This window comes from Lissotriton helveticus, chromosome 11 (genome assembly GCF_964261635.1).
Source record: "Lissotriton helveticus chromosome 11, aLisHel1.1, whole genome shotgun sequence".
Lineage (NCBI taxonomy): Eukaryota > Metazoa > Chordata > Amphibia > Caudata > Salamandridae > Lissotriton > Lissotriton helveticus.
The window spans coordinates 984,360,911-984,376,672 of NC_136072.1; the positions used below are offsets into that span (position 1 = coordinate 984,360,911).

General features: G+C 46.2%; 1 protein-coding gene across 2 annotated transcripts in view; it reads right to left on the reverse strand.

The window, feature by feature from the left end:
- SGSM1 (small G protein signaling modulator 1) overlaps window positions 1-15,762 on the reverse strand; it is a 1,153,128-nt gene that overhangs the window by 631,378 nt on the left and 505,988 nt on the right. The window lies entirely within an intron of this gene.

Sequence of the window (15,762 nt, forward strand, 5' to 3'; positions counted from 1 at the left end):
CCAGGGAAGGCATGGCTTGGCAGTTCGGGCTGGACTGTTGCCATGAGGCACAGGGTCAGACTGATTTGCATATAGCCATGTCTGAACTGGGATGGCAGAGTGGGCTAAAGAACGGTGATGGGTCAAACCCAGATCTTTTGACTGGGTGTGAGTGTTTGATTGATTCAGATGGTCTGTCCATCACCACCCCCTTTTGTACCAGTATCTGCAAAGAGGTTTGTGCAATTCAGTATTCACTTACAACAACTGTGGGGTAATTTCATGTGTTTGATGTCTAGCCCACTAAGTTCATCATATCACATATCAAAAAGTTTCCAAATGATGGTGAAAATACTGTGATTATAAGGAGGACATTACAAAATAAGTTGCAGGGCCTTGAGGTTCATTACTGGTATTCTGGTCACAATAGCCTTCAACTGCCACTACTAGAATCATAAAACCTTCTAAGGATTCACATTCTAGCATGTAATTTTACAGTATTAACTAAAGAAAGTTTCCTCGGAGCAACATGAAACAGTGCACAGCATGATCAAGACATACACAGACAGATTCAATCTCTCCCTCTCTTATCTTTTTTTAACCACAAAAATGGTTCTCCTATAAACACATATACATACACATACACATTACAGGTTCCCCAAACAAACTAACACAACTCAGATACAAAACAAATATCATATGTGATCTGATACAAAACAAATATCATATGTGATCTTACAAACAATCAAGGATATTTTGTAACCTATAGGTATTGTGCACCACCAGTATGGCTCCTTCGCTACAGTAACCTTCACATAAATTACTAATGCTCTTCTTATCTTTATCTAACCAGGGGCGTAACAAAGGCCCCCACAGCCACCAGCGGTGCGGGCGGCCCCCAAGCTTACCCATACTGAAGGCCCTACCTATGTCTTGTGAGGGCCCACCTTCAGCAAACCTTGCAGGGGGCCCCCTCATGTTTTGTGGCGCCACTGTATCTAAACTTCATTCACCAATATAACCCTTCAACTTTCCTTACTTAACAGTGCTGACTTGTTCATGCCTCATCCCTTGCTCCTTTACTTACCCTTGTATACTATGCATGTGTTCCATTTCTACAGGTTATCTGGAGTCCTAGAACTCCATCTTGTGTTTCACTAAACAGACTTGAAAATTTAGAAATATCATTCACATCATTCATAATTTAATCTTCACATAATCTCTTGGTCTCAACCATGCTCTAGCTCCCATAGCCGTCATCACATTTCCTCAAACTGTCACTCTTCAGTGTGGTACCTTCTACTACCATGTGACTGGTCGGCAACCAATGTGGAACAAACCCAGTCCTGCTTCTCTTCCAGTCTTCAATTTGAAAGCAGAAACATTAGTAAACACATTTCTTGAGACAGGATGTATCCAAACAACTTCCTGCACCACTCTTCTCACATTCAAACGCCGTACTACTTCCATGCACATGCTACCCTTATGCAACCTATTCAGTATATATCTGTTTGTACACTCCACTGCGAATTATACACAGAGGACCTTACATGTTTGCTGCCATAGTTTTTCAAGAATTATTGCCTCTTAACCAAACACCATTGCCAGTGACCAAAGAACTGAAACACCCTTTGTCGGAACACACATCATGTAACACTTCCAACACATTTCTAGTATTGATCGCGTGGAAAAAGCATCTCCTCCATCTACTTAGAATAGTAGTTAACCAGGACAACTACAAATGCATCCTTCTCCCCCAACCAGTGCATGAAAGGACTAAAATCTATACTTTCTCCCATGATTTATTAGATGAATCCACACGTTCTTCATTCCAGCAACCACACTGCAACATTTTTTCGCACTTCTTGAACTCAAGACACTAGCTCACCCACATTGTAGCTTCTTCATCAATGGATGGGCACTCAATCATTTCCAGCAGTTTCCACCTAGTCAGAGGCTAGACCAACTGACCCAGGTAGAACGCTTGCTCTTCACACTGACTGGAGACTAGTAGCTTGTGGAAAGTGGTACTAACATGTCACTATCAACTGCTTTTTTTTTTTTTGGGGAAAATCTTTTTTATTAGCAGGATAAGCAAGAACAAATACAAAAAAAATCTGTTACAAGTATCAGTTCCGTAGGCTGCAGTTCACAGTCGTCAGTAATAATAAAACACTCATTAAATATTTTCATTTTCTGCCATATTCCCAACTATTCTCGCGTAAACTCCCCCCACCCATCCGTTCCCTCCCCCGGCACTTACACTTAGACACTACAGCCATCCATAGCACGTGGTCCAACCCAGCATGTCTATTTCGTAATCAGTAATCCGCCACAAACCTCCAGAGGACTATATATAGTATGAAACATATATGATCTTTGTACTTTGCACCTGAAACTATTCTTGCCCACCAGTGTGTGGGATGTCGCTAAGTATAGGGGAAGCTCCACACATTCCGAGCACACCATCCCCTACCCTAACCATCAATACTTGATGAAGATGCAGTGTCGCCATCACCAGCTTCAAAGGCCCCCACCATAGCATTCCAATCTAGGGACATTGGAGTCTTCCTGAGGCCCCTACCTGAGGCCCCTACACTCTTCGCGCTGCAGTGTTGTACCTTCTGCTTTCCCCCAATGCACCACTTCTGCCCTCCACACCTCTGGGTCAGGCGGTCTAGTCGACTTCCATCTCATTGTTATGGTTCGCTTGGCAAGCAGTAGGGCCAGATCAGCAAAACGTGTGGCTACGTTTCTTTTCCGTTCAGTAGGTCCCAACCCCAGCAAGCTATACTCCACTATCAACTGCTAAGCCACAATACAATGCTGTTATTTCCTGCGACTAAAAAAAACCTCTACTTCAGCCTTTTTTAACACATCATGCAACTCCCATGAGGCTAGATAGCCATCGGACAAAGTCCTAGTAAAGCTGTTGACTTTTGGTAGAAAAATTCAGAGGGGTAGAAATTCAAACTTCGCATCCAGGGAAGTTCCCTCACTAGATGGACACTCTTGGTGTCTTCTTCTGTTAAAGCTTTCTACTGTTGGACTTAGAAACTTTTTGGAAGTCAAACATCTTTCAGAGAGTCAAACCAGCAAGATGTATCTGACAGGGGATGACGAAATTTCTGGTTCATTTGAAACAAGAATTTAAGTGTCTAGCCATGGATCGAGGGCTTTTGGGGCATGACTTGGTGGTTAGCATTCAATCTCCTAGAAGCCAGCAGCAGAGTCACGGACAAATCGAGTTGGAACTGGTCAGCTTGGCTCAGCACAGTCTTGGGCTTTTTACACCTTGTGTTCCTGGAGCTTAATAAAAGGCTACCCAACTAGACCTTTGAGACAACACGTCAGTTCTAGGTACAAGTGGATGCAGGTCTAACCGATGTGGTTTCTCTCCACAGGTTAAAGTGGGTAGAGCCCTCTTTCTAAAATCCAGGGTTCAGCAGGTTCAGTTCTTTTATTTCCCATGGGTCCAGAGGTGTTCTGTGAAAACTATTTAGGAGTGCCATGTTTAAGCCTGGCGGAGGCTTGTGGGTGCCCCCCTAACTAATAGGGAACAAGTTCCCTGTATTCAGTTTGACATAATTTCCTTGGGGTTTGGCCCTGAAACAAAATCCCATAGGACTCTGATCTTCCAAAATCCAATATGGCAGAACTTGTCTTCCCTTGGGCAGAGCTCTGGGCACCCATGGATGTGTGTATATGGAAATGGGGAAGTCCCCCTGCAAAACCAGATCTCCAACAGGTTTTGCCCTAACTGAGATTGGTGCCACCCAGGCCTAGGTGTAAGGTACATCTGCCTGTGACAGGGGCATCCCCTTTGATGCTTTCACAGTTGGTGGCCACATCCCCAAGGCCGACCTTTCAGGAGGAGGTCACACCTCCTCCCAGCCATGGCCTTTTTGTTCCATTTCCTGAGAGCAATTAACACCTCTCGGGAGCCTGCTAGGTGACAGTTGGGGTTTATCTCAGAAAGTGCTAGTAAAGGCTTTAGGGAAGAAAATGGCAACTTTATAAAAGTAGCAATTACAATAATTTTATACCGTACTTTACCATCAAGTTGGATTTTAAATTCCTATTAATTAATAGCTCTTGAATCATGGGTCTAGCTAGTCCCAAACTGGAGTTATACATTATAAGGTGTTAGCCAGCCTTGCCACAGTGAAAACGACTTTGGATATTTTTCACTGCATTGACATGTAAAACATAAGAACACATGGCCAACATTTTAAATACCAAGCAGCCTGCCCTATGAGCACCTGTGGCCTACCTTAGGGGTGACTTAGCAGTAATAAAAATGAAGGTTTAAGTATGCTGTATTTTGCCAGGTCGAATTTTCAGTTTATAAACTGCACAGCTAGGATACAGTGTCCGGCCTAGAGTCATGCTTCACTTGTCACTTTAGGGGTGGCACAATACCTGTTGCAGTCCACTGATGACATTGCTGGTCCTGGGTACACAGAGTACCATATACTAGGGGCTTACAGGCAAGTTAAATTTGGCAGTTAAGGAATAGCCAACTCATTTTTTCAGGGGGCAGAGCACATAACCGAACACTGGAGGGCAGCGACCCAGTGTTCAACAAGTCCATACACCAGCAGCATCATTCCTTAAACTGAGGAGTGACAATGCAAAAAAAGTGACCTTTCTTTATACTCACCACCTCTTTTATACCCAGAAAACAGAGATATATAAAAAGGGAAGGTCTTAACTGTGAATTGAGAAGTGAATGAGTGCATTTAACAAAGGTTCCTGCAGGGACCATACTGATCACCTACCTAGTAAACACCAACGGTAATAGGGGCAATAATCTGGGGGATCTGCACCACCTTAGACAGGATTGGCCTATAAATGGATTATACCCCTAAAGTCCACAGTGTAATTAAGACAGAGAAATGTCGATATGGGTTAGTCCTATATATTGTCAAAATCCAGAGCTGAATTTAAATTAGAATGAATATTAAAGTCCATGAATCGTCATATTCTTATCTACCTATATATTGATCTTGTGGTCCTGAGTGGAATTACAGTGCTTGGCGAGATATTGCAAAACGTGGCCAGCCAACACATGTTTTGTCCCAGGTGGTGCCTAGGCCAGAGGCTTTTTCAAGGGTGTTTAAACATTTTAATGGAACCCACAAAAAAAATTAAGATAAACATAATTCAATACTTTTTTAAAAACATGAACATTAGTTGCAAATAGCATTGTACATAGACACTTTAGTTGCCATCACCAGATCTTTCTTTGGGTTTCTACGTAAGCTGAAATAATGGCTCTCAAATAGTCCATCGCTGTATCTTTAACTGGTATATTTTTTTTAGCACAGGTCAACCCAGCTTCCAACAAAGGCTTCAAAACATTGTGCAAAATGGAGACTTGGTCTTCTTCTGTGGCCCAATTCACTAAAATGTCCTCTTGAAAGGACACAAAGTTTGGCCAAGCTTTAAATAGATCAGGTTTTGTTCACTAGGAGAAGAAAGCCAAATGCCGAACTGTCTATATTTATGCACACGGGTAGCCCTTTTGGATCTGCTCTTATGGAACACTGAATTTAAATCTAGTTTTGAAACAACAATTGCACCATTGAATAACAAAGCAATATCAGGAATGTTCATTAATGAGAAACTGTCGCTTTCAAACTAAATTTCAGAGATCCATCTGTATTCTTAGTGATAGCCACTGTTGTTGAAATTAGTTTGGATTTCTCAGGTCCAATAACAGTATTGTTTAATCTTGTCCTATAGCATCTTACACACCCCATCACACATTCGAAGTGGCACATATATCAACTTATGGCAAAGACAGAAGAGATCATATTTTATTGTATGCAATGTCCATAGTGCTTACAGCCTGATTCATGAAGAAAGGAATCTGCGACTCTCAACTTGCGAATCACAGCGAATCGCAAATGGAAAGGCGCAGATCGGAATTCATCATAGTTAGCGATTAAAAAAAGCGATTCGCACACGGGCGCTAAAATCGATAGCGAGAAAATAAAATCGCCGAAAAATCGCTATTACCCAGATATTCCGTCTCTATTTTGCGCCATCACAATTCCCCATTAGCGACATCTCGCTAGTAGCGAGATCGCACAAACGGGAAGTCGCTTTTCGAGCGCTGTGATGACATCACAACCAGGAAGCAGGCAGTTCCCACCCCCATTCTGAACTGCGAGGCTGATCGCGAGGCTGCAGCTAAACAGAGCTCCTACCGGGACACCTCCAAAGTAGCGCAATTTACCCAACTGCGACAGCAGCAATGTCAGAGGAGCCTGCACCAGGGCCCAGTGACACCGGGCGCAAGAGAAAGCTCAAGTTTTCCGAGCAGGAGTTGGAGCAGCTCATCGAGGGAGTGGTTGAAAACCACGCAAAACTTTTTGGAAAGGGTGGCAGAGAGGCTGGGCGAGACATCTGGTACTGGGGGCGGAGAACCTACTGTCCCTCCCAATACCCCCATGGAGGACCGCGTGGAGGACACCCTTGAGACAGAGGCGTGCATAGGTGTCACCAACCTGGACACATCCCGACCCAGCCAAGACAGCCAAGGTAAGTGGCATGAGACTGCGACCCTGTCCCCTAACAATGGTCATGGCCCTATAGCCTCCCATATACATCCCAAGTCATTCAAACAATGCACATGAGATCATGGCCACAGGCATAGTGGGACATGTAGTCTGCCCATAATGTAAAAGAACCCCAATGCAGCCTCACATATCCCAAAATGAGCAATCGCTAAGCCTGGCAGGGAATGTCAACCAGCATGCATGTAGCAACTGCACGTGTGACAGATACATGCCATTAATGTAAGTCCAATTCCCCTCACAGGTGGCGCCGACGACAGCAGCGACAGCGACATACTGCAGATCGATGAGTCACAAGAGGATGCCGAGGAGGTGCCAACACCAACACCTCCTGCACCATCAGGCGTAGCACCACTCCCCGCAGCCAGGGCAACACCAACAGCTCCAGCACCATCATTGGCAGCACCTAACCCTGCAGGCAAGGCAAGACAAACAGCGCCAGCACCATCCGGCGCAGCAGCCAACCCTGCAGGCAGGGCAAGACAAACAGCGCAGGCACCATACGGCGCAGCAGCCAACCCTGCAGGCAGGGCAAGACCAACAGCGCCTGCACCATCAGGTGCTGCACCTTTGGCAACCACAACTCCACCACCAGCAGCACCATCTACTTCAGGTGCAGCTACTGTGGTGACTGTGCACACACCCACTGTGGGCAGCCAGCAGAGCAGGCATGTCAGGGCTCGCCAGCATGACACATCACACAGCGGCAGGAGGGGGATGGCTGTGCGCATGCCAGGCATGAGCATTGAGCGCCGGATGCTACGCATTCACCAACAGCAGTCACGACGGCAAGGGGCCATTCAGCTGCAGCTACACAACATTGGCCGCAATGTGGCCAATGTGGCTGATAGGATTGAGCGCATGACGGCAGCCATGGAGGCCAACACTGCTGCACTCATATCGCAGCGCAACTCCGCCCGCCGACGCCACCGGCAGCTCCTTACGCGCCTGACTGCCTACACCCGCTCAAACTACATGATTGGGAATGCCACCTCCCAGCTCTCACGACGGTGCCTGGCGCAGCAGCAGCAGCTAATCCAATGTGTCGAGGACGTTGGACAGGTGTTGGAGCAGGTCACCACTGCCGTACTGGCACTCCTTCCTACTGGTGAAGGCAATGTGGGGAGGGACGACACCAGTGAGGGCACCTCCAGTGTCAGCAGCCTGTCTGCCTCACTGGTTGGCGTGTTACGCCGCAGCACCAGGCCCACTACAGGGACACGTGCCGTCCCAGAGGAAGAGTCAGAGCGGCGTTTGGGGGCTGCGCGCCGGAGGCGCAATTGAGTTACTTGAACATTTCCTAGATAATGCTGATGATACAAGCATGTCCAGTGGCTAGTTAGGAGCAGTATGGCGCAATACTGCTGCAATATAATGAATGTAGACATTACGTTATTATTGTGGATTTAACAATAATATTTATTCATGCAACATACATGGGCCTCCAGTCATTATTTACATTGCCATTCAATAGTGATTTGTTGGGTGAGTGGATTGTGGGCTTCAGAAACTGTTCATAGTGATGTGGTTGCGCCGTCTGTGTCCTTCAGCAGGGTTCTCCCCGCGTGCATGACGCACATGTGCTGGTGGACGGTCGTCCCCTTCAGACTCACTGCCAGAGATCTCTACTGGTATCCGGCGCTTGGTTGCAATGTTGTGTAACATTGCGCAGACAGCCACAATGCGGCAGCACACATCAGGACTGTAGTACATGGCCCCACCTGTCTTGTGCAGTATGCGGAACCGGCTCTTGAGTAGCCCAAATGTCCGTTCTATACAATTCCTTGTCCGTATGTGAGAAACATTGTACCGCCGTTGCTGTGGTGTAGCCGGGTTGAGGTATGGGGTGAGGAGGTATTCCCGGAGGGCGTAGCCACTGTCACCTGAATGAGAGGAGCAGAGGGTGAGTGCCTGTGCTGCGCAGCTACATCATTGCAATGTGTAATTGTTGACAATGTGTACTTACCAAGTAGGTGTCCTTCCCCAAATTCTCCCCTGGCCAGTCGTGTGTGGAGGCCGCTGTGCCGGAATATAAAAGAGTCATGGGTACTCCCTGGGTACTGGGCCACGATGTCAGTAATGATAGTCTTGGCATTGCAGACCATCTGTATGTTAAGGGAGTGGTATGACTTCCGATTCCGGTACATGTACTCCGTCGCAGCTGGTGGGCAGATGGCAATGTGGGTGCAGTCTATGCATCCTATCACAGATGGGAAATGGGCCACATTGTAGAAGTTTAACTTTGTCAAGTCCAGATCCTGTTGGCTGGTGGGGAATTTGATGTGTCGGTGTAGCTGGGTGAGCATTGCGTCAACAAAACTCCGGAGGCAGCGTGACATGGTGGGCTGGGATATCCCCCCTGCAGCCGCTACTATCCCCTGGAAGCTCCCAGAGGCCAGGAGGTGCAGGCTACACAATACCTGTACATGTGTAGGCACAGCATTGGTCCGCCTTGTTGGGTGCTGCATCAGGGGGTCAAGGTCGTGTATGAGTTGAATTATCATGGCTCCATTTAGCCGGTACTTCGCATAAATCTGCTCCCTGGTTTGTCCCAGCAGGGTGATCCGCTGGCGGAATATCCTCTCCTGTATTCTGCGTCTCCTCCGTGCTGCTCGCTGTAGCCTTCGCCGCCTGACCAGCATGTACATTCCTGGCATTGTGAGACACCAACTGCTGCTGCTGCATCTCCTTATGTGTGTTTGGTCAGCCCTTTCCCTGTTCCTGATTGGCCAACGGTTTTTCAAAATTTTCTCTAATGACTTTTATGGTTACCACCTGCTTTGGGTTGTCCTTAATTTGCTTCGGCGCTAATAGAGAATTTGAGGTTTTTCGCTATTAGAGAATTTCCATGAATACCGATTGCGCTTGTATTGCGGATTTGCTAAATTTATTCTCTAATTCCGTGTTTTGGCGCAAACCTACTGGGATTCTGAGAATATATTAGCGAATTCGCAATCTTTGGTTTGCGCTTTGGTTATTTTTTTGATGAATGCCGATTTGGGAAATTGCGCCCGCAATAGCATTTTCGCTGCTATTGCGGCCGCAATTTAGCTTCATGAATCAGGCTGTTAGTCTACAAACTCTCTCTGAAAACCTGTGAAAACTTCCTCATGTATTACCAACACTTCCTCTGGTCTACCATCAATATTTTCTTTGGAAATGTAAATGTTTTCTCATGGAGTCCTCTCTTTGAATTATATTTTGGGCCACATCTATTCCAATATATGTCTTTCTCAACCCTCAAGTCACAGAGAAAGAATATCCAAATGTTGCGATTCTTTTTTCTGCCCAGTTTTTTTCCAAGAGTCATTGTGGCACAATCAAATACATAGACCTGGAATCTGCCATTACTTCCACACTCACCCTTTTCACCTTGAAGATTCCCTTTGGTTTCATCCCACCACTTTCTATGCTCGCAGATGTGCCCTTCACTAAAACATGACACCTGTACCTTTCCTGCTGTAACATACTCATCACTGATTTCTGATGTAGCCACAGTATTTGAGAAGAGTGTCAGGAAAATAGAGTACCCCCAAAATACAGGATTGGTGCCCTTTGTATTTGATATGGCTCCCATGTTTACATAATTAATTAAACCACATTTTCCCATTGCCCTCTTTGACTTATTACTGTAATCTTCCAAGAGCATCCTTCCACCAATTTCCTACAGACACTCTTTATCTTCAACCACAGTTATTTCCCGTACTTTTTTTTCTCTCTTGTACATCTATCAAATTGCCCCACTACCTTAGCAATTGCAGTAGCCTCTTGCAATATAAGGTTCATGCTTGCCCATGACTAAACATGGCTTTTCTTACCACAGCTTTGCATGGTACTTGGATATTTTATTAACTGATCTATCATCTCACCAACATAACACTCTGTTAGCTCTTAAACCTCGTCAGAGGACTGGTTCTTTTTCAATGATTGCATGTAACATTTGTGCTGTCCAGAGCAGTGTTCTTGCTTCTGGCATAGTATTGTTTTAGTATTAACGCCCATTTCCTATGATTCCATGCTAGTCTTCTGCCACTGCTCCCCTTCATAATTTAGAGTGTTCAAGAAAAATGCCATGTTTGTGCTAGTACTAAAGTCTTGGGAATCTAAAGACCATATTTATTTGTCAAAACTGGCTCATCATTCCTCTTATGGCTTTGGAGGTTCTCCGGGTTATCATACAAAATGTGCTGATGCCACCTACTGCATGATGTAAGACATATTGTGTACTTAAGAAAGACACACCTTGTCTGATACCCAAGGAAATTGAGTGATGTATATAGCTAAGACAACCGTAGTTAAACAAAATTATAACATGTTATGTCGTCACTGCCTGCAGATCCTGACTGGGAGCAGCTATATGGTGAAATGCAAAATAGTGGTGTTAGAAGTCCAAAATATTGTTAGACTGCCAGCTCCTTATTATACACTATACACAATGCTGCATTCAACCTCCCCTTTACAATGCCAGGGAGAAATAAAGTAAACCCCTTTTAGTAACATACTCTACCCCCTTTTGGAAAGCCAGCAGTGTTTGGGAGCATTAAGTCTTCTATTTTATGTCACTTCAATTTGACTTGAATACCTACAGCTCCAGTGCAGCTAGCACAAATGAATATCCAAAGGTCTAGCTTGCCCCTACACTGCCAGTACATGAGAATATGTACCACGTATTCACTCTGCATCAATTCCACACTTAAGCTCCAATCTAAATACACTGCATGTGATTAATGCTGGGCCTAGCACCAGCAATTTCTCTCCATATAGTGTCTAAAAAGGTCTGAAGTCCCTAAAAACAGAACTGCCAAGCTTGTGTTGAGGCTCATGCCAGTATCTGGCATAGTTTTTCCACATCCTAAAAGAGCTGCCTTATCAAGCATTCTGAATCCATACTCCTGAACACGTTGCACGAGTTCAGGGAGATATCCGGACACCATGTTAACAGGGAAAAATGTACACTGCTCCCACTGGGGAGGGGAGTTAACAGGGATCCTGGCTGAGACATTCCCGGATATGGGGCTCCCCTCAGCGTTGGACGGCGTGAAGCAATTTGGGAGTCAGAAACCGCCACTTGGAGCAGATGTTCTTGAATCTCAATACTGGCAGGGTTGTGGATGGGTTGCGGGCTTCGGTCCGGATCTGGAGAGATCTTCCATGGTCCTTTAAGGGTACAGCAGCACTAGTAAAAATGGGACCACTTTCCCGGCTCCTGTATGCTCTGCAGGACACTCTATGAGATTCACAGACAATATTTCACAGACCTAGATGGTCTCATCATTGACCTGCTATGGGCGAATAGGAGGAAAGGCGTTAGGCTGGCCAGGCTCAAGTGGACCTGGGAAAAGGGGGCAGTCCCCAACATGAAGTACTACTACATGGCAGCACATTTATCCACTGGCAGGACCACTATGACAACTGGGAGAAAGGGCTCTTGCGCTGCTCACATGGTGGGTTGTCGCTACCCATCTTGCTGATGGGGGCGCAAGGCACCTCCTATATGATACACGAGGTGTGTAGGCTACGGCAGATAGCGGTCGCAAGAGTGATACGCAGGGCCTGTATGCCCTGGATATTCCACTGTGGTGCCTGCATCCGGTCCTTAAAATAGCTTTGCTATTTGCTTGAACTCACCCTTGAGGCGGAAAGCCGGGGGTTCCTTGCGCTCCCTTGCGCGCTGTTTTAACACGTTGAAGCGCTGAAGCGCTGCATATACTTTTTGGGAGTTATTGACAAATAATAACTATTTTAAAAAGTGTACATATCTTAATTGTGGTGATTTTAATTTGGAGCCCCTACCTGTTGCGAGATTTACATCGCTTGAACATTTCTCCGTGGGTGACACAGCGCCGCTGTTGCTAGGCGCTGGTCACTTCCCCTAGTTACTGGAGACGCCATCTTGAGCCGGGGAAGGCTCGCGCTGGAGCTCGCAGCCCCTCCCGCCCTCCCAGGTACTTAAGGGACGCTTATTTTATCATTCGGGAGATTTGCTTGAACTCACCCTTGAGGCGGAAAGCCGGGGGTTCCTTGCGCTCCCTTGCGCGCTGTTGTAACACGTTGAAGCGCTGAAGCGCTGCATATACTTTTTGGGAGTTATTGACAAATAATAACTATTTTAAAAAGTGTACATATCTTAATTGTGGTGATTTTAATTTGGAGCCCCTACCTGTTGCGAGATTTACATCGCTTGAACATTTCTCCGTGGGTGACACAGCGCCGCTGTTGCTAGGCGCTGGTCACTTCCCCTAGTTACTGGAGACGCCATCTTGAGCCGGGGAAGGCTCGCGCTGGAGCTCGCAGCCCCTCCCACCCTCCTCCCACTTACCAGGATGTATTTAAACCAAGGTCCTTCCCGTCCGCGCAGCGGGCGGGCGCAGCGGGCGCGCCGGCGGCGCGCCGAAGGCGCGCCAAAGGCGAGCCCGTCCTTCCCGTCCGCGCCGGAACCGGGCCCAGGGCCATGACCCCTGGCCATTGTCCATTACCTCCTCGAAGGACGTACTCCCCCAGCCAACTCAGGAACTGCCGTCCCCCACGAGACCCTCTATGCGTTATATTTGATCAACATCATCTTGAGGGAAATGCCTGCCAATGCTGTTCGAACTGTGCCGCCATAATATCTAATGGCCATGACCTCCCTCGCAGGAAACCAATTAAAACTCCTTGCACCTGCTCTATGGCCCTCATTAATGTTCGCTCATTAGGTAAGCATCGACATGAAATAGCAGAGCTTATAGACGATAAACAACTAGATTTACTGTTTTTAACAGAAACCTGGTTGGACAATGCTTCCGATCCGGATTTAGTTATTGCTGTTCCACATGGGTTCTCAATCCATAGACTGGACAGACAACGAAAAAGAGGGGGAGGGATAGCCATAATTGCCCGGGAGACTTATGTAGTCAGAACTAACGAGATACCGCTTCTTTCCTGTGAGGCTCTCCAATTTTCCATCAGACTTACTCCCTCGGTAAATTTTAAAGGCATCCTTCTTTACCGTCCTCCAGGACAAAGGTCAGCATTTATCTCTGATATCGGTCACATTTTGGAAACAGCTGCCCTGGATGGTTCATTCACAATATTAGGTGATTTTAATTTTCATTTTGATAAAATTGAAGACAATGATACTGCCGCCCTTCAGGCATGTCTAACAACATTCGGATTTTCCCAGCTAGTGAAAGCCCCTACCCATGAAGGAGGCCACACATTGGATGGCATCTTTACGAATTTAAATGACTTACAGATCTCAGCCATCTTCCCCATCATTTGGTCAGATCACTTTGTTATAACGGCCAACCTAACCAACTATGCCCCAGGATTAGCTAAGGAAAATGACAACCATCGCCAGACCTTCCTGGATTGGAAAAATCTTGACAGTAATAGTTTACAATCGCTTCTGATTAAAACCAGTCCGCCTCTGTCAAATGATGCTAAAATGGCTATTTCCCAATATAACGAGTGGGTTGCTTCCGCGACCACTCTACTGGTTCAGTCAAAACAATGCTCCCGAAATAGATCATCCCCCTCTGCCCCCTGGTACTCGGAAACTTTAAGGACACAAAAGCAGCTGTGCCGGAGAAATGAGAGGAACTGGCGCAGACACTATTCCGAAGAGGTTAAAACAACATATAAGCAATCGGTCACTATATATAAAAACATGATCTTAGATGCTAAGAAGAAGTTCTTTTCAGAGAAAATTGAACTCTCTAAAAACTCAAGCAAGGCTCTGTTTGAGACCACCAAACAGTTGGCCGGATGCTTACCTAACTTACAACCCCCCCCTTCCCAATCATTCTGTGATGCATTGGCCAATTATTTTTACAACAAAGTTAATGATATTTATGCTGTCTTTGCCAACTGTGAAGAGACAAAACAAAACACTGCTCCTGAGATGGTGAGCTCCTCCATGGTTGGCCCATCTCTTTCCCAGTTTAATGAGGTCTCTATTAATCAGGTTAGGGACATTGTGTCATCCATTAAATCAGGCTCTGCCCTTGATCCCTGCCCTTTTAAAGTACTGCTCCCAGTATCAGAAGTACTGCTACCAGCTATTACAACCATCTGTAACACAATGATTAACACAGGTGTTTACCCCTCTGATCTCAAAAAGACGCTATTAAAGCCACTACTAAAAAAACATAACCTAGATAGGAACGAGCTTAAAAACTACCGACCAATTGCTAATCTGCCTATCTTGGCTAAAGTTGTTGAGAAGGCCCTAAATACTCAACTATCAGCCTTCATAGAAACCCATAATCTACTGGATGATTCCCAGTTTGGTTTCCGCCTAAATCCCGGGACAGAGACGGCCCTGATCAAGGCTACTGAGGACATCAGAACCATTCGTGATGCGGGTGGTACAGCAGTCTTGATACTGCTCGACCTATCAGCGGCATTCGACACGGTCGATCATGCCATCTTGATCGACCGTGTCGAAGCACTGGGGATTCGACACAGGGCTAGGACTCTCCTGGCCTCTTTTCTTGCTGAGAGAACCCAGGTAGTCACCATAGGGCCCTTTCAGTCCACCACCCTGTCCTTGCCGTGCGGTGTACCTCAAGGCTCATCCCTGAGTCCGACACTATTCAATATATATGTGTCGGACCTTGCCAAAACCATTCGTGCCCATGGGATGAGCCTTACATCTTACGCCGACGACACTCAGTTGGTTTTGGCTATCAGAAATGACGGCCAAAAAATCGCTGATAACTTCAACCTGGGTATGCAGGCCATAGGGAACTGGATGGCATCTAATTGCCTTAAATTGAACTCGGATAAGTCCGAGGTGGTCATCTTTGGAAGTTTAACCCCAGAATGGTCCTCCCGCTGGTGGCCACAGTCTATGGGTCCTCCCCCCACCCCTGTCAGCAAAGTGAGGAATCTAGGTGTCATGTTTGACGATCGTCTCACGTTTTTCCCTCATGCAAGTCAGATTGCCTCCTCTGCTTTTTATAAGCTACGAATCATTAAAAAAATTCTCCCTTTCCTTCCAGTTTCTGCTGGGAAAACCCTGATCACCTCTTTGGTCCTGTCCACTTTGGACTATTGTAATGCCCTATTTCTGAATTCCCAAGAAAAAGTTCTCAATAAGCTGCAAACCATCCAAAATGCGGCTGCCAGACTGTTGGGTGATGTCCCCAAGTTTCAATCAGTCTCAGGAACCATCAGAGAACTTCACTGGCTCTCCATCAGGAACAGAGCTAAATTC